Below are 25483 nucleotides of genomic sequence, written 5' to 3'. Positions count from 1 at the left end.
CACACACACACACACACACACATATTCAAGAGATAGAGATAGATTTTTGTTATAGGGCACATGTGCTCACCAGAGAGACAGAGAGAGAGAAAGTAAGAAATCACTCCTCAGGGGACATGGCCATACTGCATTCCCCTTTTCTCCATTCTCCTCTCAGGATTTTGGGCATGCATGCACATGTGCCCAGCATGAGTTTCAAGCCACTGGGTCCAGGACTGGAACCATGGTTGGCCATGTGGGAGTCCAGTGCCTTAAACACTATACCACCTGCTGGCCCCAGATCAAAATAATTCATTTCATCAACGAGGGCATATTAAAACCCAGGTCCTCAATCCGGACTTTCTACAGAGCCAGGCTTTTCCCCACTTTACTTTACTGCTGATTCCACCAATGACACCAGAGGAGAGGAGTGGAGAGGTATATTTTCTCCAACCATTCCCTTATATTGAAAGATTACAATTGGGATGAGGGTCAACAGTATTTGAGCAAAGCAAGTTGGAAATGGACTTAGGTTGGGAAGTACTGAGAAGTATTAGCTCTTAGCAAGATAGTAGAACACAAGAATGAGGTTCTGCATAGAGTTTGTCTTTATCTGAGAGTGGGAAGCCTATTTAACAGCCAGGGGCCAGATGGCAGCAGTGGACAGTAGGCTGTGAAGCTTCCTGTGGACTGGAATTGTCCATGGGAGATGGACCCATTAGAAGCCATCAGTTTCCCCAAAGGTTTGTCATGATCCAAATGCTTCTCAGTTATTCCAAAGATAGTGGCATCCACGGGCTGTACCACCATACTGAATCTTTCCTGAAGGTCATTAACCCAGTAATGAACTGGCTTGTCACTGTGGTCAGTAGACAACAGTAGGTTCTAGCTGTGGGTCATGCCCTAACTCTGGTGGAGAACCATTCTCAGCATAAATTATCTCACATTTGTATATTGTGCCCTTCACTTAAGGCTCTGATTCTTTCTTGGGGCATGTGTGGACAGCAGTTGGCTCCTAATTGTGACTTGCTGACTTCAGCAAACTAATTCAGAATTTAGGGAGGTCTAAGACAAATAATTTTCCCCCTATCTATCACTATTGCATCTAAGGGTGTGATCTTCAAATATTGGGTTGTTGGAAAAGTCATGACATATTTTTTGCATAGAAAAATGTAGAAAAATACATCAGACTTTCCCGATGACCTAATACAATCTGTCTATTCAGGCCTGTCTGCCTTCCTAACACTCTGGTGAAGGGTTTGGACTTAGCTTCTCTCTAGCCTGCCTCCCAATTCAGCTCTCCCTTCCTACCTTGGGCTTCAGAGTCCATGCTTCACCCTCATTTCTCGATTCCCTATGCAATTCTATCAAAAATTGATCTGTATTATTCTCAATTAATCATTATGTATTGTATTGTTCTGCTATGAAATCATATTGTACCTCACAATTATGTACAATTATTACATGCTGATGAAAATATTTTTAAAAATGAACATAACAGTTTCTTCACAAAGGAAAATGACTGACATCATTTAAAAGCATGATCTTCTCTCAAGAGTAGTTACATTTGCATAGTGTGACAGTGTCCCTAACAGACTGTTACCTCTTCACTTCTTTCTCTACTTCCTAATTCATGCTTCCTATTTACCTCTTTATTTCTATAGCTTTATCTCTATCTTATACTGTCTCCAAAACTGACTGTCACCTTGTTCAATTATTAGTCACCAGAATCACCTTTTTGTGATTGCTTTTCCTCTCTTTGGTTTCAGCAACTATCTGGTATCCCACTATTGGAATGGTTTCCTCTGTAGCCAGTCCATAAAATCTATCCGTAGGTACCATAATATCCAGATCTTTACCATTACTAGACAAGCCTAAAATATTGAAATCTCCCTTTACTTCCATACCCAACTAAACTTTCCTGTCTTTAGTGAGCATGTCAATAGTTTCTAGTCTTCAAATCAAATTGAATCCATCTTGAATTGACCTGAATTCCTGCCTGGCCCTGATTCTATCACTGTTCATTCCAAAGAGTCTCAAATCAAAATTCAAGGTTCCTGTGGACCTTTATCTTGCCATGGACCTTTATCTTCCCTTGAGTTTGCCATGTTATCTTTCTTAAAAGAGTACAATTCTTGTGAAACAGACTAAAGAAAGTGAGTGAACTAGACAGCTCCATATCTTAGAGAAGTATAGATTTGGGGTGATAGTTATGGTTTATTTTTGAGCAATTGGATAACATGATGCCACCTGTCTGAGTATTTTGTCTTTTAATCTATCCAACCCAAGACACCTCTGTCACTTGTAGACACTCTAAGCAGGGACTTACTGTGACTGCCACCTGGAAAGGTTGAGCGATTTAAGTACCCCTACTCACAAAGAGGCAGCTCAAGTGAAAATAAACATTGTGACATTTAGGAAGCAAAGAGCATTTACTTTGGGCCAGATGTGTCACTGCATATCACTGTAATGGACTGCTCTGTTCCCACTGCGAAGTCCCAGGTGATGAGCTAGTCTGTCCCAGTGACAGAGCTGGCCATGAAGCCTGGTACCTAATTTCTTCTATTTTATATGTGATTTTTCTCTTTTATTGTTTGTAATAAATTACTTTTAAAGTTATTTATTTATTTCTTCCATGAAAGAGAGTGATATAGCACCTCCAACAAGGCCGTGTGGCTGGGATTCATCCAGGCTCAGCCAGTCCCAGGTCATGGGCACACACACACACACACCTAGTGTACTCATGGAGGTCTCAGAATGTGAACCTGGAACCTTTCCATGTAGGTTAGCTTTCCAGAGGTTTGACTTTTACCGCCCAGCCCCTTGCACATGCAACAAATTCTTCCCAGTGTGACTGACAGTACAGTGGGTCTGCAGCTGAGGTGTCCTCGGCTCTTTTAGGAACCCTAGTGAGAGTGCAACTTTCTCTGTGGATTCAAATACTTAGAAGTTTCTGTGAAATTAAAAATGATTCCCCTATTCTAAGATGGTTAGAGTTCACCTTCAATTCAACTTAATAATTAGCATAAGTTTATGGGGCATGTACAAAATTTAAAGCCCTGTGACTACTCAGCCCTTAAGAACAACAAAATTCTGTCATTTGACAAATGGTGGACAAACCTGGAAGTTATAATGCTCAGTGAAATAATCCAGACAACTTATGAAAGACAAATACTGTATGTCCTACTGAACATATACCGAATGTCTGCACATTATGGCAGAAACTGAAGGACTTGAAAGCATAGAAAGAGAATGTAGTGGTAGATAGCAGAAACTGCATGGTATAGGGGGAGGTGGTTAGGGTTAGGTGCTTTGGGAGAACATATTTTAAACATATAAGATTATAAGAACATAAATAAAAGGGAGAGGTTATGAAACTATGAACCATAGCAGAGAAAAAAAAAATACAAACAATTCAATCAATTCAACACATCCAAAAGAAAAAAAAAACTAGTAGAACCATTATTAAACGTGCACAACATAATGTCATATTCAGTGCTTGTGAATATGTGCATGTCCTTGGTTGGATTAGTGCACACTGATGCTTTGAAAAACCATACTGTATCCAACAAAGATGTACATTGAATGTATGTAAACCAGAAATCATTGTTACAAAGCACTGTGATCAGTTGCGTGTAGACAGAAAACTTACGTAGATTCTGTTTTCAAGGAATAATTTAACCTGGCGATCTAAAGAGAAATGTCCATACATACCTAGAAACACAGTTAAAAGTGTAATAACCATTTTATAATATAGTAGTAAGAAGAACTCAAGGAAACAAATGAAGGAATAAGGTTTTCTGATGAAGGAAGAGGCAGTCAGAAATTGAAGAAAGCTTTCTGGAAGAGCTAGCAATTGAGCTGTGCCCTGAAGGTCAAATATATCTATTATAGCTGGGCAGAGCAGAAAGGAAAGAGCAGAGAAAAGAGAGGTAACAGAGAAGGAGGGAGCAGAGTGAGAAAAGGACTGTGGATGGGACCAGGAAGGCAAGACTGGGGTATGTATGTTTGGGGAAAGGGGACCATAAGGAGAGATATCAAAGGTAGGTTGAATAGTCTTCAAGTTTAACATTCATTAAGTAATAGTTGCACAAAACACAGGCTTAACTATTGAGAAAGGAGAGAGGGGTGCATAAAGTGTGTCTGTCTGGGAAGTACAGCAACACAAATTCCAGAACTGTTTTTGTTATTTTATTTTTTAAATTTATTTAGAGAGTTTTTTTTGCTATGGGGTGCATGTGCTCATCAGAGAGACAGCAAAAAGTCACCCTCTTGGGATGGCCATGCTGCAATCCCTCCTCCTTTATTGTCTTCTCAGAATTTTGGATATGAATGGACGTGTGCCCACCATGAGTTTCAGGCCATGAGGTCCAGGACTCAGACTGTGATTGGCCATGTGGGAGTCCAGCGACGTAACCATCATGCCATCTGCTGGTCCCCAGAGTTGTTTTTGTCCACAGCGTGGGCTTCCCATCTCACATCTCTGTCCTCTCTTTCTCTTGGCATTCTGAAAGCTCTTTCCTTTTGGGGAACTCTGATGATGGGGACCATCAGACCCCATGGTCTCCACTTCTTATCTAGGCTGTTGTTGACCCAGACTGACTTTCATGATGTCCAGTTCTCTGCTTGTGAATGTAAGTGGTGCCCTAATCTGTCTATGTTCTGGCCAGCCCTGAGTGGAGTTCGTCTTCTGTCAGTACAGACACGTTCTGCCTTGGTTATTCTCACTTCTGTTGAATGTCTTTGCCTCCAGGCACTCACACGGTTTCAATGCCTGGAATGGCTTCATGTTATGGATGCTCCAGGAGAAATTAGTAAAAAACAACAACGACAACAACAACCAACCAAACAAACCCAAACTGTCACTATCAAAAGAGTTCTGACTTCAATGAGTAATGAAGTTGTGTGAATCCCAACTTGTGGTTCCAAAGGATTTCCATAAGCCTCTTGATTTCCAAATGAGAAAATCATGATAAGGAGTTAATTAGCTTTTTAAGTGAAGGCGAGCCACCACAGACACTGCTGTGCTCTCCACGCTCTCAGGAGAGGGAGACCAGCGCCACATCTTGAAAAACATGCCGCGCAAGCATGAAAACGGAGTTCATATAAATTCAAGTAATGTCCTTTGACTTTTCATTAAGCTGGGCATGTTCCAGTTACCCCTTGGGGACTTTCTTAATGTTATCATGGCAACATACAATTAAGTCAGATTACATTTTTTATATGCAGGGAGAGGTGCTAAGATACCGTTCTAAATTATTCATCAGTTCACTTTTCACAAAACAACCCCAGATATGACTTTAAGATGTGCAATATTAAAAAATAGAAGATAATTTGATATTGCTAGATCATGTAAAGAAGCCTTTCTTTCTTTCCCCAGGGAGAACAAAAGACTTAATCGAATGCCACATGTGTCGCTGTGCTTATCACAATTTACCGTATTACTCTGAATCATGTGGCAGACTGTGAACTCCTTGAGAATTAGCAGAAGTTTCTTCCCCAGGGCTGGTGTATTTTGATTTCAGCATTATAAAGCCAGGGACAGCTCTGAAAAGGAGCTAAATTTTTTCTCTCTCTTTCTGTCTCAGTCTCTGTTTGGTTCTCGGTGATCTTGTAACAGTCACTGAGGAGTGATGGCACTGAAGAGTCATTAAGGAGACTGATTAAATAAAGGCACCTTCTGAAAAGCATCACACTAATGTGCCTTAAGGGTTCCTCTGATTTTCAAAACAAGATCCCTTGTTTCAAAGGTGAAGGAATGAACTGGGATAATAAGTCACATAGCTATCAGCCAGCCCAAGCGGGATAGACCCAGTGTTGGGAGACATCCTTCCGTGGGTCTCTTGTGCCCCTGTGCACCCTGCTGGGTATGCCAGAGTTAGAAGGCCCTGCCCACTCTCTCTAGGTCTATTTCTCAAGATTCATTTGCAGCCAGCAACCTTGAAGGATGAGGTAATGTCTCCTCTAAGATATAGAAAGCAGTTTTTTTTACGTACCACACTTTTGTAGAATGATGAGTTTCCAGGCTTAGTATTCCCTTCCTGTAATGCAGCCTGCTTTGTGTGCATACATCAAGGTCCATTTGCACTGGCCCTGAGGGAGTTGGGGCTCAGTGACAAGACGATGCTGATGTTCTGGCTACTGCGTTTGTTGTGAGTAGCAGCGTCTTTTGTTTCTGATTTAAGAAAGCATCCATTAAACTGTGGCAAGTTAACTTGTTAGCTTTCAAGTAGGGCATGTTTCAGACTCTTCACAGATCCTGACAATTAACATGTGATACTTGTGATTTCATTCCCTTGGGTATTCTGAAGATATGGTTCTTCTGGTTGGAATATTCGACCGTACTCTAACCCAATCCTCATATGCTTTTAAGCTAAAATGTGAATAGGAACTTTCTTTGTTAGCAAGATCTAGAGAAGAAGAGTCCGTCACTAACCTCCAAGAAATAAAATGCCATGCCTAAAATCCCTACTACACCTTCACTATCACCAGGGTATACTTGATAAGTCTTGATTTATTAATCCCTTATGGGCAAGGTAGACAGAAGAACCTCTTAGGTGTGGCACATAGTTGCTCCCTAAATCTTACATGTTCAACATCCTCATGCACTTGGGAGAAATCCAGGTGCATTATTTATATTTACTTATGGCCCCATCCTCAAATTCAGATTCTAGAAGCTGTGCCTTTGAAACTTATTTGGATGGTGGGGATCTTAACCCCTAATCTTTGAGCCATTTCTGTTGTTTACAAGTGCATGTGAAAATACATGCGCAAGAGCCAATGAACAATTGAAACTCCATCTAGCTCTGAGACTTCGGCCTAGCACAAAGCAATCACACTGTATTTATTTGGGGACATAACGTTGTTCTTTCTAGCTGGACATGCCCTTGCCCAGCAAAAATAGTTCTGTTTATTGTTCTGATTTGATTATTATAGGTTGTATGCATGTATTGATAAATTACACTGTACTCCATTTATAAACTACTATGTCAGTGAAAAACAATAAAGAATAAAAAAATTTTAAAAAATTGGTTGCTGTTATTACTATGACCTGGTTTTGAGAGGCCAGACTTTCCAAGAAGTAGGTAACAGAAGTACACCTGCTACAACCACCGCCACTCCAACAACAACAGTTCTCCATACATTCATTGTATCTTCTGCATCAGGTATTTTAAACCTATGCTCTCTAAACTCCACAGCAGCCTTGAGAGCTGGATATCATATTGCCTACTTTATACTTCAGGGAATCGGAACTAACTTCATCACATAGCTTCTGAATGCCCAAACTAGGATTATTATCCAGACTCTTTGAGTTCAAAATCTTTCCTTTTTGTCTTTCTTTATTTTTCTTTCTTTCTTTTTTTTTTTAAGAGATTTTTGCTACAGGGTGTGTGTACTCACCAGACAGATAGAAAGCAAGAATAGGGGAATGGCTATGCTGCAATCCCTTCTCCTCCATTCTCCTCTTAGGATTTTGGGCATGCATGTACATGTCCTCAGCATGAGTTTTACGCCGCTGGGTCTGGGACCCAAACCATGGTCTACTGGGTGGGAGTCCAGCGACTTAACCATTATGCCATCTGTTGGTCCCTAATTCCATTTTCTTTGCTAAAGGCTCAGCAGTATGAGATGTGGTCTATGAAATTCATGAAGACCATCATTTTCTAGTTCAATCCTTCCTATTTTGCCTCAGCTCTGTTTCTGGGTATACTCCCTGCTATTTATGCACAAACAGACTTTAAAGCATAGCCAAATAGAAATACTAGTAATTCTACATAGTGTTGTCAATTAGTCTCATTCTGTGCTTTTGCCTAAGCCCGAAACAGTCCACTTTTTCTGTTACAATTCACTATAAGCCTTACCACACCTTTGAAGGCCTTAACTAAAATCTCTTCACCATAAAACCATTTCATATTTCCATAGCTTGTTGTAAATTTTTCCTCCTTTGGACATTACAGTCCCATTTCTTGTCTAAGTCCCTGATAATACATTGCCTTAGTGCACCTTCTTCTTCTAGACTATGTGCTTCTGAAAAGCAAGTTGTCCTAGAGCCCCAGTCTTTCTTGTGCTTCGGATCCACATACCCCACTGCCTACTGAACATCTCCCTTGGGCATTCCACAGAGAAACTGTGATTCAGTACAGCCAGAACCGCACTCCTCATCTCCTTCACAAATACGTGTCTCCTCCAATTCTCCCACCTCTGCCCCCTTTACACTCATTTGCTTAAGCCAGAAATATGGGAATCAGCACTGACCCCTTTCTGCACATCAGTCTTCACTTCATTTAAGCCTATTGCACTGACTTCAAATCCATTTCCCTTGTGATTTCTCAAGTTCAAGTGAACATCGTTTCCCACCCAGATTACTATAGCAGTTTCCTTTACACTAACCTCCCAACTTCCAAGTTTCCCCACTGGAAACCCTTCTCACTACTGCAGTCAGAGCAAATCGTAAAACATTTGTTTAAAAGAAAGCAAACCCGACCATGTCCCTCTCCTGCTTAGAATTCTGCTGCTCAGAAATTGACCTTGGAGAGGTCAGCAGGTGGCATACTGGTTAAGGCACTGGATTCCCATAGCGTCGACCATGGTTTGAGTCCCATACCTGGCAGCTTGAAATTCACACTGGGCACATGTACATGCATGCCCCAAATCCCAAGAGGAGAATGGAGAAGAAAAAGCAGTGTGGCTATTTCTCCTGAGGGATGACTTCTCACTTTCTGCCTCTCTTTCAGTCTCTTTCTCTCCAGCAAGCACCCACACCCTATAGCAAAAATATACCCCCCGTCAAAAAAAGAAATTGACCTTAGGATAAAGTGTAAACAAATGATATATATGATTTTTTCCTTATGTGACTATTTTACACCTCTCTAGCTGTATCTTTCATAAGTTCCCTTCTTCTTTATGTTTTGGCCACCCTAAATTTAATTTTTTTCCCCAACTTAACAGTGCCCTTTCCCACATATTTTTTCTTTATCTCCAAGGAGATGTTTCTGTCCCCACCTTGACACACACATTTTTATCTAGATACTCTTCGAATATATCTTAGTTTACATACAACTTCTGAAAAGCTTCCCCTGACCTCACAAAGACGGACTTTGATGCTCTCTACTGTCCTATCATAACTTTGTGACTCCCTAATCACGAGCAGTGTTAGAATTCTTTAATGATCTGCCTTTCTTACTAGACCAATTAGAGCATATCTATTAAAACCTGGATATCTATGGAATTCTTTCCTGCAAGGTATTTGTCTCTCCAACTAGATACGAAGTCTTGGCAGAGCTTGGATTCGACTCCATGTGATTATGAACCTCCACAGAGCCTACTGCACAGGTAGGTACACCAAACATTTGGCCTTTTGGTATTTGAGAATAAAACAGGTATTTTCTGTCTTTTGAAATATTTGCAACTGGTCACAAGAATTATTAGAAATATTCTTGTATCTTTTCATTGCTATAGTTTTTTGCTTGCTTGTTTTACTTTAGTATTTTTTTGTGTGTGTGTGAAATTAATAATGCCTTGGTAGCAAGCAAGGGTTAATGGCTGTTTTAAAAGGGCCCAGAGAAGGTAGGAAAGAACTTGTCTGTGTTCATGATGACATTAATTTATGAGGAAGGGTTGGAAGAGCAAGCCAATCAAATACTGGATTCCAAATTACCATATATCACACAATTTATGAGGCAGTCAAAAGTGTTATTAAATTGAAGACCAGAACAACCTTCTTAATTCATCCTTATGACAGTGATTGTAACGACTCTAAAGAACCTGGTTTAACCTGAGTTCATTTTATGAAAGGCCTTCATTCTTATAAAATTACACAGTGAATTATAAAGAAAGCATGACTTAAAATGTATACAGTTAAAGCATAATAAAAATGCCTCTATCATGCATTTATTGAAGGCATACAGTGGGTTCTGGTTTTGGAAAAACTTACTGGTGCATTTCTCTCTTTATATGTCAACAAAGTAATTAGTCTCCAGATTTCACTAAAGTAATCTTGCTTTTTCTTCTTTTTTTTTTATGCTCTTATGGCCCCAACATATCTCCTAATCAGATCTTAATGTTTGTCTTCTAGTAAATCTGGAGAAATCAGCTTGCCCGGCCAATTGGATGCTCCCCTCGAATCTTGCTGCAGGTAAAACCAGCACCTGTACACCCAAGAAGAGTCATGGAGGAGGGCTCACTCTGATCTGTGTTTTGGGTCTCATTGATGTCTGGCTTTGTGGACTCCACTGAAAGCTGCTAGTACAGTGCCTCTGTTCCCGCTACTGGCTCATAAGGAGCTGGGATACTGTTGGATGCAATAACCTTGCATAGTTCCCTACCCCAGCCCCCAACTTCCAGCTGTAGGCACAAAGTGGGTGCCCCATAATACCTGTGGCATGAGTGAAAAAAATATTTTTACTTTTTTTAAAATTTCTTGACTATTATAATCTACTGGTTTATACTCTCAACTCAAGACTCACTCAGATAGGTACCAACATATGGGTGATGTTTTCACTTGGTGTCCTGGCCAAAACATTGACATTCTTGGATGGTTTGGGGGCGGGGGGCTGGATGCAGCTCTCCTAAAGCTCATAAAATGGCCCTGGGTACAGCATTTCAGTGTGTTATGTGCACTGGCCTTAGTTATACTAAAGGGGTAGCCAGTAAACATGTGGTTGCAGTTTTCTTCCACCGTGCTGGGTGGATTTTTTTAAAAGGTTTTTGCCATAGGATACATGCATTTGGTGGAGTGAAACAGAGAGAGACAGTGAGAGGAAAAGTGAGAAATCATCCCCCAGGGGGTGGCCATGCTACAGTCCCTTCTCCTCCATTTTCCTTTTGGGATGTTGGCCATACATGCAAATGTACCCGGCATGATGATCACTCTGCTAGGCTTGGGAATTGGTCCATGGTCAGTCATGTGGGAGCCCAGTGCTATAATTACTACACTAGCTGCTGGCTCCGACTAGGGTGGATTTTGATCTTCTGAAAAGGCGGAGCACCCAAAGTAGCTTCTAAAATCGCAGGTAAGACACATATTTCGATTAGCCCTCAAGTGGGGACATGGCCTCCGAGAGGGCCTGGCACCATGTGACTTAGACTGTGGCCATGTGACTGGCGAGAGTTAACCATGTAGGGCCATCACATGCCCCATTAATAGAAAGCACTAATAATCAGTACCTTGGTCTACTATTCTTTGCTCTGCCCCTGGAGTGATGCTACTTTGTCCCATTGGTGATGCCACTGGGCTTTTGGGGAAAAGGGGGAATATAAAAACCAAGAAAAACTTCTAAATTATTATGTCTGAGCTGACTCTTGAATCGTAAAGAAGAATTATTAATATAAATAAGCTTATACAGATGTTTTGAGTAGAAGCAACAACTTTAAGATACAGAAATGAAAAATTAAAAGGATTGTATGGAGAGATGGGAAATTAATGGGAGCTTAAGAGTGGCCAACGTTCAGGGTGGAGAATTAATTCTGAAGAGTTCTAGATGGGCTGAGATTACAAACTTTGATTTGAACTCAACAAAGAAACACTGAAGGATTTTAAGTAGCAGTGGAATGGTCAGTTCCTAATTTTTGAAAAATCACTTACTCCGACTGAAAATGAGAGTCTGAAGAATTAGGAGACTGATGGAGAAGTTTTGCTAACAGAGATGGAAGCCTGAGCCAGAGCAATGAGGTGGAGAGGAAGCCATGCTGCTCCTACCCTGTCAAGTTCTTTTCTGGAATTCTGGATTTCTGCTGAGTCGTTTGTGATTCTATTTCAGGATCTCTCTCTCAGTCTCTCTCTCTTTGTCTTTCAGTAGTGATTACAACCTTGTAAGAGGTAGACTGAATTGGTAGAATTTCAAGAGAGACTAATGAGTGAAGCAGTAGCTTCCAGAGAGGAAGGCCTTTTTCTGGTCCTTGACATCATGCTATTGCCCTGGTTATTCGTTCTTAGGATCTTTCCTGGCTCTGTTTCAGGGTGACTTTCAGAGACTGATCTGCTGGTGCTCGGTCTTTCTACTTCATCCTGAGCTGCTTATCTCCCAGCAAGTCCAGCCATTCCAGCTAGACTTACAGCATACAGACAGGTGCTAGGGGCCCCTAGAACCTAGGATCTAAATAGGCTCCTTCAGAATGCCCATAGTTCTCTGTGTTTACTAGGATGGGCGGGGAATTTGCCAAATATGTTTCTCACGTAGCTTCTTGCAACTGCTAGAGCTATGACTTTGATTCTTTCTAGAATTTTAGAATCTATGACTGGTTACTCCAATGTGAAAATTTCTTCAAAACTGTTGTTGCTAATGTTCAGCATATGCTTGAATGCTTCCATCAACAATGAACTTACTGTCTTTCATAGGAGAACTTTCTACATTAGGATAAACAGACTTCTAAGAATCTCTACCTATATTGTTAAAAAATATTTTTCTTAACTTTCTATACATTGGTCTTTATTTTATTTGTAGACCTAGCAGAACATGAAAGAACTGAAGATATTCACAATCACTGCAGAGTTTTCACTTGCAGAGTTTTCACTTCTTAAAGGTAAACATCCTCCACACCTGGGATTAGATCCCAAATTATATGGTTTCTAATATTTCTGCCATTTTTATCTTTCTGTGGATATGAAGGGGCTTCCAAAAGTTCATGGAAAAATGAAATTAAAGTATGAGTTTATTTTAGTGTTGTAGTCATTTTGAAAGCCATACAGAGCTTTTTCATAATATGTAATTTCTTTTTTTTAAGAGAGGTTTTTTCTGTAGGTTTTTTCATGTGCTCACCAAAGAGACAAGAGACAGAGTGACAGAAAGCAAGAAATCACCCCCACACATCCCCCAGCCCTGGAAGGGATAGCCACACCATTACGCATCCTCTAATCTCCTCTCAGGATTGTGGACATGCATGCACATGCAGTGTGAGTTTCAAGCCACCAGGTCCAGGACAAGAACTACAGTCTACCATGTAGGAGTCCAGCAATGTAATGATTACACCATTTACTGGAATTTTCTAGAAACTTTTTGAAAAACCTTTCCTCTTAAGTTAGTGTTCACAGCTCACTCTAGTGAAGGCAACTCACATTCTTATAAATAAGGGCAAACCTGGTGGGGACACACTGACAGTATTTTGAGAACAATGCTCTGAAAGAAACATAGGATAGGATTGGGGGCAGCAAGACACAGAGAGAAGCTGGCAACTAGGGCTCTCTTCAGCTATAGACAGGCTTCTGCCATGTGACAGTGGGGGCAGAGCTTAGGTCTATAGTCAACTCCATGCTCTCAGCATCCAAGGTTTGTAAACTCATTTAATAAGAGATAACCAGATATAAAACTGAAGGAAAACTTTGGATGGGTGTGGCATGGGTTCTACTATCATTCCTGAACAAGACATTGACTTGAGGGATAAGGGTACCATTTTGAGTGATAACCTCTGTTGTAAGACTCTCTAGCACTGAGGAGAGGAGGAATGGGAAAACACTGTGGTTGGGAGCCCCTGTGGAGCATTCTGGAGTGGGGAAAAGCAGTTCTCAAAAGGAAAAGAGGTAGTCTTTCTAGAAAAAGAGGGACAGGAAACAGAATATTCAAAATCAATAGATGTCTCTTAAATTGAGGGATCAAAAAAAGGAGTGAAGAGTGACTGAAGGAAACCAACACAAAATTGTCCTTTGACTTCACAGTTTATCTAGAACATTGAAAGAGCCCAATTTCTTAATGCTGGAGAGATCTGTCTCTTTCAACATTTTCAATCTCATTTGAAGAATGGCATCCTTATAACACTGAGGTGTGCTTCCTCAATAGCTTGTATTAAAACAGCACCCCAGCACCCTGGGGTTCTCTCCAGAATAGATAATGGAATACTCTGGCTCTGTCCACCCATCCCTCCAAATGATACCTCTTCTTCCCTCTGGGCTATGGAATTTAAGAGCATTAAGAGGCTACTGAGGTGATGCCCAGTGTCACCTTCTAGATACAAGGTGGGATAGGAGGTCAATGATTTGGCCTGCTCTGGGCTCTTGGATTTTCATATACTCTGAAAAAAATCTCTTTGATTTCAGTTCATCGTAACATGCCTAGAGTTTGACCTTATCATTGAATGGCCATTTAAAGAAAATCTTAATAAGAAACTCCAGCCCAAGTATCCCCTTAATGTGATGTTTTGAAAAGTTGTTTCAGCCTCTTTAAGCAAAACGCCTGCCTGTATTTTATCGTAATGATTTTCTCAATACCTCATCTCCCCAGAGCATTCGTGCATTGTAAGTACCTTCTGTTTGCTGCTTAAGCTATTTATTAATCACATTCTTCCCTATTCAGCCCTAACCAGGAGAAATGACAGTTTTAGGCATTTCTCAGTTACCTACTGTAAATTGGCCCAATTACTATATGATCTTATAGACTATTCCTTGAGGTGTTTCACCCACTCCAGCACTGTAATTGGTTTGCTAAAAAGGAAAAAGAAGGAAAAAAAAAAAAAACAAACCTGGGTCTTAATGCTGTGCTATGGGGTTTTGTTGGAGCCTAAGTTTTTTCTTAAATGGTTAAAGGAGTTTTAGTGTATATCATTATTGCAGCAATCACATTTAATGAACGCATAAAGGCTCACCACAGTTTTAGTGGGAATATCCCAGTTTCAACATTTATAAACCTAGAAATTGAGGCGCTTTGTCTTCCCACTCAGAGTTGAGCATGGGATTGAAAATGTAATTGGGTGCCTTAACTGTTCACTGTAGATCGGAAAATATCCCCTTCACCGTCAGGGCACATGAGCATCATTTGTCTTTTGAGAACTACTTCTCAGGTGACTAGATGTTTTCCAATATCTCTGCCACCTCCACCAAAAGGGAGATGTGTGTGGGTGTGAGCTTCATCAAACCAGCAGTTCCTTGGCTTGTGTCCTGGGTGCACTCACCACCAAGGACTCCAGAAACTAGGACATGGTGCCCTGTGGCTTTGGGACGTGGATTTTATATATTTGGATTAATTTTTGAAAAACAGGTGAGAAATTGAAGATGGTACCAGATGAAAGAGTTAAGGAAGGCTTCTACTTGTCTCATTCACTTTTCTGATTTTCTGCAGACTCAGTTTAGGTTTCTTCTCTAAAATGTGCTTTCTGAACTACAGGCCTGAGTTAGTAACTTTATTCTCAGCTTTCAGCACCATATTCCTCTTAGCACCTATGAATTGCATTCAGATGTCTAATTTATGTCTGATTTCCGTTCCAAGGCAGGGACTCTGTCTTATCATCCTGCGCATCACTGGCACATGGAGCAAGAACGGGGCTTGGTATAGTAGACATTGTTACATGATTGTGGCATCCGACATGGCCTCAGGGTTTGAGACCCAGGAGAGCCTTTACAACAGAACCATAATAAAGTTGTCATAGTCAGACACTTCATGGGTCAGAGTGGGAGGGATTTCCTTTTGGATCTTTGATATAGGATGCAAAAGAGAAGAGGCAGGTGCGATTCTGTCCAAGGCTCAGCCTGTTGCAGCAAGCTTGGTGGGCAGCCATAGCACCAGCAGGGGTGTATACTGTGCCTAGGGAAGTGGCAGGCATCCTGGTGGGAGTCCAGACAAAGTCCTCCTTCTCAGCAATTAGAGAACTATTGCTCATAGGGTATCTTGGGAGACTGGTGGTCCCATCATAATCCATATAAGCTTTTCTACTTCCTCAAGTTTTCTGGGGACATCACCTGACTCTTAAAATTAGAACCTTGGAGAGGCAGCCCCATAATCATTGCTTCCTTTATTAGATCATGTGGTCTCCTCTGTATTGTTGTACATATCTGGAGATGGGTAATTAGCTAAACTTCTAAGGTCCAAACACCAGGGTTAGAATTCCAGTCTTTTCCTTAAAGTTGCCACTGTAATTGGCCTCATCTATTAAATGTACTGTATCATCCTTCACTGCCACACATTTAATTATGCATTGAGGAAGGGTTTAAATAACAACTTTTACTTCTAAGAGCCTGCTCCAAATCTTCCAGCATTACTAATAGAAATCCCAGGGAGTAAAGCCTATATTAAAATAGAAAATAAAAAATGCATAAACCGCACCAAGCCAATGTAATGGAAATCTTGCCAAAACATAAAAAAGCATACACATAATATTTTATTAAACTTAAGAAATACACATAAATTCCTCTGTGGGATCCAAATATATTAGTAATAGACATACCATAAAACTCAGTTACTCAACAGTCATAAAAGATGGCAAAGACCCTTTAAATGCTGCCATTTTAAAGGAGACATTTTAAAATGAGAAAAAAAAAAACATTTACTGTATAATTGCAACTGGGACAATGACGATGATGTCGTCAGTGGCCATAAATCATCTCTGGGCAATCCAAATCTAGTGGTGAAAGTGAGAGGGGGATGCTCTATCAGTCAGCCATTCTCCAAAGAAAAAGAACCAATCATACAGACATACACAGATACAGATAGGTAGCTAGGTAGGAATATTCACTATGAAGAAATGGCTCAGGCCGGCAGTGGTGTGGTGGAGGCAGCTGGAACCCATATGGCCAAATGCACAGTTCGAGTCCTAGAACTGGTGGCTTGGAAGGGCACATGGGTGTGCATGCCCAAAACCCTGAAAGGAGAAATGGAGGAGAAAGGATATTGATGTGGCTAACCCCCGCAGACGCTGCTTTCTCACTTTTCCTTTCTCTCTGTCTCTCTAGCAAATAAAATAAATAAATAAATAAATAAAATAAAATAAAACAAAAAAAGAATTGGCTCATGTGATTATGGAGGCTGTGAAGGTCCCAGAATATGCAGTTAGAAAGCTAAAAGACCTGAGACAGCTGATGGTGTAGTTTCGGTCCAAGTCCAAAGACCCGAGAACCAGAGCTGATGATGCAAGATCCAGTCCAAGGCTCTGTGCACAGGGAGGAGAAGACTGATGTTCCTTCTCAGACAGAGAGTTATTTCATACTCTGACTTTTAATTCTGTTTAGGTCTCAAACTGACTGGACTAGGTCCACCACCTTGGGAAAGGCGACTTACTAGGCTTAGTAACTCAAATACTAATTTCATCTGTAAATACTCTCACAGACACACCAGAATAATGTTTAACCAAATATCTGGGCACTCCATGGCCCAGTCAAATTGATGCATAAAATTAAGCATTAAGATTCTGGGACCAGCAGTTGGTTTAATGGCTATGTCGTTGGACTCCCATGTAGCTGACAACGGTTTTAGTCCCAGACCCAGTGGCTTAAATTCATGCCAGGTGTGTGTGCGTGCATGCCCAAAATCTCAAGAGGAGAATGGAGGAGAAGGGATTTCGGTGTGGTCCTCCCCGCCTGGGGGGTGATTTCTCGCTTTCTGTCTGTCTTTCTCTGTCTTTCTAGCGTGCATACACACCCTATAGCCAAAACCTCTCCCAAAACAAAACAAAAAATACACAAAAGATGCTATACACTGAAGTGCTCCATCAGAGGAAGGACTACCATCTGACTTTATAGCAGTGGGTGTGTGGTATTTGAACAAAAGCACAGTACCAAAAATCAGAGCCTCAGCTCTTGGGCTAGATGTGGCTTGAAATATGGCACTCATGGCTTAATTTGTTACTGTGCGTTTTTCCCGCCCCATGTTCTGCACATAAATTAATTCTTCCAGATTACTAAATTGTAATAGAAATATATTAGAAAAGGCAGAAAAAATTGATCCTGGGAGGTGGAATTTGACTTCCATTATAGAATATTTCTTTTCCCAGAGAGAAAGGCTCAGAATTAGCAAACAAAACCAGGGTCCTTAATAACCCCTATTTTGTGTTCCTGACCAATTAATAGCTACCATGAATCTCCTATGTTATTTTACTTTTTATATTAGAATTTGGAAAGTGAAGAGGCAATTTATTTGGGTAGATTTTGCAGGGAATTATGACTCTATTTCATCATCTTTGTCTGCCAATCTGGAAATGTTATACATAGAGCTGGGGAAGATATCCTAGGTTGAAGAAATGAAGTTGAAAAGCAAGAACTGTATGAAGAGAATATTTCTCTTCTCATGTTGTTCCACCATGAATGCATCTCAGGAGATGAATCTAGAAAGCTCAAGTGTCAAAATAGCATCTTTGTAATAAGTCTCTTCTAGGAGGAAGGAAGGAAGCCAAAAAAGCAGTGGTGTGGTCTCATGCATCAGGGCATGTTGCTTTAACTGGACTGTCCTTAGCTCTGGGAATATGCAAAAGTATAGAACAAATAGGACATCTTGAAGCAGAAATTTTGTTTAATAATATTGAGAAAAAATGATTTTATGTTAAGGCAATCAGATACTTCACTGAGTAGAATACAAAATTCACACACAAAGAAATAAATTGCAGTATGTTATTTCAAAGAAGCTTCATGTTTGTGGCCAGCTACTATGAGTCGTATACCTTTACCTTGGGGTTGTCAGAAAAGTCATGATGCATAAATGTAAAGATATTTAGATGGAAAAATGTGAGTTCTGACGGAGAACATTTGCTGATGGGAAACATAGTCTTTAGACTCAGATATTTCATTCATTTGTTGACTCCGACAATGCACCTATCTTTTCTTTACTACCATGTCTTCTACTTATAAAGCTGAAATCATATTTTATTTATCTAGAAACTTCAGGCTGAGCCAAATGACCTCTTCAGCATCTCTGAGCTGCTTGCTATTTGATTTTCCACCGGGATTGATAAGATTGAAGAACTCTGATGTCATTTGGGGTGTAGTCCGTAGTCTATTTTTCTAATCCATTCAACTGTTTCAATTGCCCTGTACCTTTAAGTTGTATCCTCTAAGAACCATTGTTGGGATGCTCCGAAATAAGCAGGATCTCACTGTTGCTGTTCTCTTTTCTTCTTTCACTGGGAAGAGTGATTCAACCACCCAGTAGGTGATAAGCTTCAGTTAGCTTAGTGGGAGTAGCTGTGGATGCACGGGCCTTATTAAACATAACCCATGACAGATCGAAGTGCTGTGCACACTTGCTAAATGATTTGGCAAAGACACAGATCCTTTTGGCAAGGAAAGTCTGGAAACTGCACATCTCAAATCTGTTATAGAACAGCTTTATTCTGGGGGCATAGCTGATTTGGAACCCTAAAAATTATCATACCACCAACAGGTACTTACAATATTTGCAGAGGTTTTTTTTTAAATTAGGATCCTAGGACATGTTTGCAGGAAATTAAATTTGATGGAAAATTTGGCAAAATGTAATCAAGATACATTTGTGTTATTTATAATAATCTACTTGTAAATGCTGCTGGTAGTTTCTGAATTATAGAACTACAGAAGACTCTGAGGGGTCAACTCTATAGGGTCCTGCCTTCAGGGAAAGATAAAGGTCTGATGCCAACTTTCTATCTGTAGCTGTTCCAGTGTAGTGGTATCTTTTATCCTAAGGTGGTGATTTGAAGGTCCCAGCCTCCTGGAAGTGCTTGCTCTTCACAGATTTCCTGTATTCTGTGCCACATTATTCTATAGCATTGAGTCCACTTCCAAGCATTGCTATCAGTGATTCAAGGAGACCATTTTGGTTTTGACTGAGAGCTTGTAAATTTACTCATTTATTCCATAAATATTTTTGAGTACTTATTGCATTTATATGTATTGTTGAGCACTTTTAGACACCATGGGTTCAAAAATCAAATTTGTATTTTTTACTCTTAAAAGCAGATTTAACCCTTAGATACCTATTGGCATTCATTGTGTTTGAGAGCCAGGGAATGTTCAATATTTATGTCTGCTTTTCCACCTGCTGATCTTGAGCACTGAATCCTATTTATTGAAATTTGTTTATTTACTTCCTCCATGAATGAGAGAAAGAGACAGAGATAGAAATACAAATATATAGAGAGAAGCACTCCAAAAAGGGTCCCAATGCCATGATCCACTCCCAGCCTCTATCCAGCCCCAGCTCATGGGCAAAGCATGCCTGGTGTAGCTCTCAGTTCAGGTTCAAGGACATTTTGGGGAACCTTTCCATGTGGGATTGCTTCACAGAGCATTGCATTTTACTGGTGCACCATCCTGTGGCCCCCTGCATCTCCTTATACTCCAACAACTGTGTCTTACCAGCTGTTTTATATCTCAGTTATTTATGGCAATATAAACTGGTGGCCTGAGGCTTGACCCTTCTGTGGTTCCTGCTCTATTATATCCTAAGTTCAGCTACACCAGAATCTTTAAGTAAACTCTGGAACTCTGTATTCCAACAGGCTGACAAGTTTTTCCTACAGGCTCTAAAAGGTCTACTATGAAAACCTTTACTTTTAAAACAGCATTTATTATTTTGTACTCTAGCTTCTTATATATCTGTTTCCCCCTACTAGACTGGGTACTCCATGAAGGTAGTGATGGTATCTCCCCTCTTCACTATTGCATCCCTAAAGCTTACACACATTTATGAGGAGCTAGCAAGTACTTGAAAGATATGTATTGATTGAAAAATAAGTACTTCCTTGCCTTTAACCTTCTGATCAATTCCAGGAAAATGAAAGCAGAATTCTCCAATGACATCCATCCCATATTCCTTTAATCCTCAATATTTTATGGACTCTGTCAAGATCAGGGGCCAAGGGGTCATGTTAGATACACCAGTAATGTCTATTAGGCTATCACTCAATGTGAGATATAATTTCAGGGAACTAATTTTGTTTCCATTGATAGTGAGCCATAAAACAAAGGCAACGTAAAAATGCGTTTTTTAAGACTCAGTAAATAAGAATCTAAAGACTTTAATATTTTAGTGGAAAAAACACCATTTTCAAGAAAATTAGACTTATTCATCAAATTGTACAGTAAAATCCAACATATGTATTTTTGTTTGTTTTTGCTGTTTATACTTAATGTCTATACCTTTCATTTAGATGATACTAGATCTGGTAGGATGAGAAGCAGTAATAAACATATAACACAACAATTTTGTTTTAATAAATTCTTACTTAGGCTTGTGGTTTATTTCAGATTGAAACTGCATCATCATCGTTCTGTGACAAATGAAAATGTATGGTCAAATCAGTGAATTTTGCCTTTAGCGAATTCTTATGGTCTCATGGAGACATAAAAAATGTAGTTTAGACAGTTTTGTTTATAAACACTAACTAGTTAGAAGCAAAATACATGGGACATACATTTTAATGGGTGACTCACTGGCAGTTGTGATTGTTTGAAAAACATAGCTGAATTTGAAGAAAATAATGAAAATGATGAGACTCAAAGAAATATTTTTGAACCATACGACACTTGTCTAATGATTATCAAAACCCTTCCTCTCCTCTTCTGTGTACAAGTCCTGATGGATATAAAGTCAAATAGATGGCTATGCCTTTAAAGACTCTATCTCAGTGGGAGATAAACATTCATGTGGAATTACAGCCCTATGTTCTGAGGGATGTTTGAGCAGGGTGCCGAAGAAACACAGAGAATAGAATTGAACCCATGTGAGAGTTGACTTCTGAGCTAAATCAAGCAGATTTGGAAGTCTCCCAGTAGAAGAGGGGGATAGGAATTTTTTATGCAGAAGCAAGAAACATGCAGTATTAAAGCATCAAAGTGCTTGGTGTCCTGAGCACTGTTGCTAAGGATGCGTTGTGGCTCAACAGGGGTGATCTCATGAAAATATAAATAATTCAGTTTATAAGAGGGTTGGTGGATGAAGTGACAATGGTACTTTGCTCCAATCTGTGGTGGAGCCTGAGTGTCAAGCTCAGAAGTGGAGTGGACAGATGATAAGGGGAAACCAAGCAATGGATGAAACAGCATGAGTGCAGTATTAAGGAACTGCAGCAATTCTAATTAAGCTTACAATCCCCTTTTATAATGTTAAAGTAGTATATAGAATGGGCAAGGACAAATTATCCTGACCTAAAGCCCAGGCTAGTCTTTATGGAGGAGTTGATATCCAAAGGATAAATACCAGAAATCAAAGAAATTAGAAAAAGAAGAAGTTCTTTCAGGAGAAGGATGTAATTCTGTAAAAAAAAGAGATGAATTAGGGAAGAGAAAAGGGAGGGAAGGAGTGGAGTTAAGGAATAGGAGAGAATAGAAAGAAAAAGGGGAGGAGGGATAGAAAGAAGATGAAAGGAGGGGAGCTAAGGGAAGAGAAGGGAAGGGGATGCATTCCCTAAACTGAGAGTAGTCGAGTGTGACTGTAGATTGGGAGCAGAAGTTAATATAGAGGACCTAGAGGAGAGGAGTTTGGGAGGAAAGAAATGGCTAGATTAATTAAGTCCTTGTATGTGATTTTAAGATGAGGTGATCTTTGAGAAAAATCACCTTAGAAACTTGATTGGAGAATCCATGGGAAACCAGGAGATTAATTAACTAGTCAGTTGATTTCGCTAATGAATTAATCTAGAAAATATATGATGGCAGACAAAACTAGTATATTTATTGGCAAGAAGTTTGAGGACATTAGCCAGCAAGAGACTAAATGAGGACTATGGAATTTAAGCTCAGGGAACTAGCTGTTGGTATAATGGCTATATCGCTGGACTCCTGTGTAGTCGACTGCCGTTTGAGTCCCGGACCCAGTGGCTTAAACTCACACTGGGTGTGTGTGCATGAGTGCCCAAGACGCTGAGAGGAGAATGAAGGAGAAGGGATTGAGTGTGGCCAAACCCCCCCTGGGGGGGTGATTTCTTGCTTTCTGTCTCTCTGTCTCTGTCTGTCTTTCTGGCAAGTGCACGTGCCCTATAGCAAAAACCTCTCCCCCAAAAACAAATAATAAAAATAATAATAAAGGAATTTCAGCTCAGTATGGAAGCAAGTGAAGCAAGAAAGGATGAGTGCCTGGAAAGCAACGGGCTTGAGTCAAAGGACTGGAAGGTTCTACGGGGTTGGAGATTGGCTGTGGAAGGTGTGAGATCACTGTATGAAAATATGATGCTCAGAAAGCAATTTCTAATTTATTATCTTATTTTAGAAATGGTGTGGTTATTGGCAATAATAAGTTATCCAGACCATGGAGATAGGAAGGAGAAAAAGAAAAGAAGATGCCCAGATAGGGAGGACAAGGACCAAGTGAGCACTACCTAGACCTGGGAGGGCTCAGAGCAGAGCAGAGAGGGGGATGGCTGCTACTGTCATTTCTGACTAAGACGTGATATTGGGGTGGATAGATGATGATGACTAGAGGCAGAAAATGGTCCATAAGGAGAATGACTCAAGCCGCCTTACTGGAATAGAGAACTTTTATAGGAAAGCAGAGAGGAGATAGTCCAGATATCACAGTGAGCAGCTCTCAGAGGCTGTGTAAGGATTATCTGTCTCAAGATGTGAAGGAAACAGAAGTGATTCCTTAGGAGATAGCCACATTTTAGATAAGGTAAGAAGGTAAAAGGAGTGGTTGCCAAAAAGACCTTGACCATGTGGACCTTGATTAACGTTCCAGAGGACACAGATTTAGGAAGGAAAGGGAGAGCTACAGGCCTTGGAGCTCAAGTTAAATTGGATGTGAAGCATGTGGGTTTGGATGTGAAGTTTCCAAAACCGCTGGAGGGAGTAGGTTGCTCAAGTTTCTAGAGAGGATTAGCTGTGCATACTTCTATTAAATGTGAAAATAATAAGCTACCAGTTTCCCTAAGTAGACTTTGTATATTTAGAACTGGAGACATAGCTTTGTGGTGTTGCCAGTTGGCCTTATTCCTAGCTAGAGCTGAAGAATGCAAACCTATAGGGCATCTTTGGGGCTCTGTGTCCTGGACTGTACTGCTGACCCCTCAAATTGGTGCATAATGATGAGTTATCTAAATATGATATTGCAGTAGCCAGTAAAGAATCATTGCAGAGATTGGTATCTGCAGATATTTTTCAGAGACTTCCTCGGTAAAGACATTTTCTCTCTTTGTATGTGTGTATTTAAAGGAATAAGCTCTAACCTTGAGGGATGACAGAATCAAAGATCTGGTAAGAACATTTGTCATAAATAATGAATGAAAAAACATTAAAAAATTAATTGGGAAAAATTAAGTATCAGTGTAGCAGTCGGGTAAATTGGCTCATGGGAGTTGTGGTAGGTTTGCCTCACTGACAAGCTGTCGGTATGAAATTCTCCTCCTGTGGCATCCTCAAGGCATTGTTTAAGTTCTTCTCCTCCCTCACTGATAGGTCCTTCTGTTTTCCTCCTCTGGTCCCTACGTGGATATTCCTTAAAGCTCAACTCCCAAGCTTCTGAACTCGAGTGTCTCTTTTCAGCCCACTGCCATGTGACCAGTCCCTAATTCCTATTTTTATGCTCAAGTCTATCATTCTGCTCACAAGGCCATTCTTCTCAAAACACTGATTTCATTTTCTTCACTCTGCTTTAAAAATTCATAGAATACTCTCTTTATAATCCTCTTTTATCTCAATCCTATATTCCAAGACCCATTTCCAATTCACCTTGCAAGGAAGAACTATTTTTTAATCCCAAACTCATTTCTCCATCTTGGCATTTGCTTCCAAAGAACCCAGTCTATGAAAGTCGATACCAGGAATGACTCAGCAAAATAGGTGATAAAATGGGATTTTTGGATCAATAGATACCAGACTGTCAATAAGGACCTAATCACTTGTGATCTGACAGCTCTTGGCCAAAGGTAGCATTCCAGTTGTAAAAAAATTTCAATTTGGGTGAAATTAGATGGTAAACTGGCAGAAGAAAATGGACCAGCATACAAGATGTATCAAGCTTTTAAGATGATTTTATAAGATGAGTATATAATACTTGTAAGGGTGAGAAGATTGGATGCCTACTGTTAAATATCATTGATGCTTTACAGAGAAATAATAAATAGTTGAAGGTGAGTAAGTGCAATAGAAAGAAAGGAATGCAAACCAGAGGGTGTCTTGGTTTCATACAAAGATCCTGTCATCTCCAAATCAATAACCAAGCTAGGATTTAGTAGTGATGGTGTCTGGTCTTTAAGGACTATTAAATGAATAACTTGTGGAAGGTTTGTTTTGTTAAAATCCACCCAGAACCAAAAATATTGCCCAAAGAGGTGGGAAGAAAGACCATGCAACACCATGGCTTACATGGCAAACTACTACATGGACAGTAATAGTTTCCTGGGTCCTTCCCCGAAAGGGCCTCAGGTCATTTCATAGGTCACTGTGCACTGGAAAAAGGGAAACACTAGGACATCAAGGACTGTTTGACTGAGGGTTTGAGTTTTATTAATACCCAAAACGTAAACCATGTGGTCCTTCTGCTAAAGTAGAGGCATGAGATTCTATACAAGCTCGAGTGGTTGTTTTAGCCTTTTTGAAATACAATTAAGTTTGACGTAATTCGCAGTTGGTGTAAGCTTATCTTAAAGGAGATGGTTGAATTATTGTCATACTTATAAGAGCTAAAGGATACAGAGGAGGTGGTCCCCATCATATTTCATTTAATTCATGAGTCTGGTCCTTGCAAAAACTCTAACTTGAAGGATGATGGTAGATTACTGCAAAGCTCAAAAAAATAGTGGTGCTAATGACAGCCACTTTGACATATGTGCTATCTTTTCTACAGTAGATTAATATGGCCTCAGGTACATGGTATTCAGCATTTATTTTGGTGACTGG

General features: G+C 40.1%; 1 long non-coding RNA gene across 1 annotated transcript in view; it reads left to right on the top strand.

The window, feature by feature from the left end:
- Positions 1–10114, top strand: part of LOC102492569 (uncharacterized) — a 33650-nt gene extending 23536 nt beyond the window's left edge. The window contains exons 3-4 of the long non-coding RNA XR_337255.3: positions 9223–9312; positions 10055–10114. This is a non-coding gene — a long non-coding RNA (uncharacterized LOC102492569). The remainder of the gene's footprint in view (positions 1–9222; positions 9313–10054) is intronic.
- Positions 10115–25483: the final 15369 nt, after the last annotated feature.

Source organism: Tupaia chinensis, unplaced genomic scaffold (assembly GCF_000334495.1).
Source record: "Tupaia chinensis unplaced genomic scaffold, TupChi_1.0 Scaffold144952_1, whole genome shotgun sequence".
Classification (NCBI taxonomy): Eukaryota; Metazoa; Chordata; class Mammalia; order Scandentia; family Tupaiidae; genus Tupaia; species Tupaia belangeri.
Note: the sequence above shows the minus strand (reverse complement) of the source record. Positions and strands in the feature narration are given on the sequence as shown.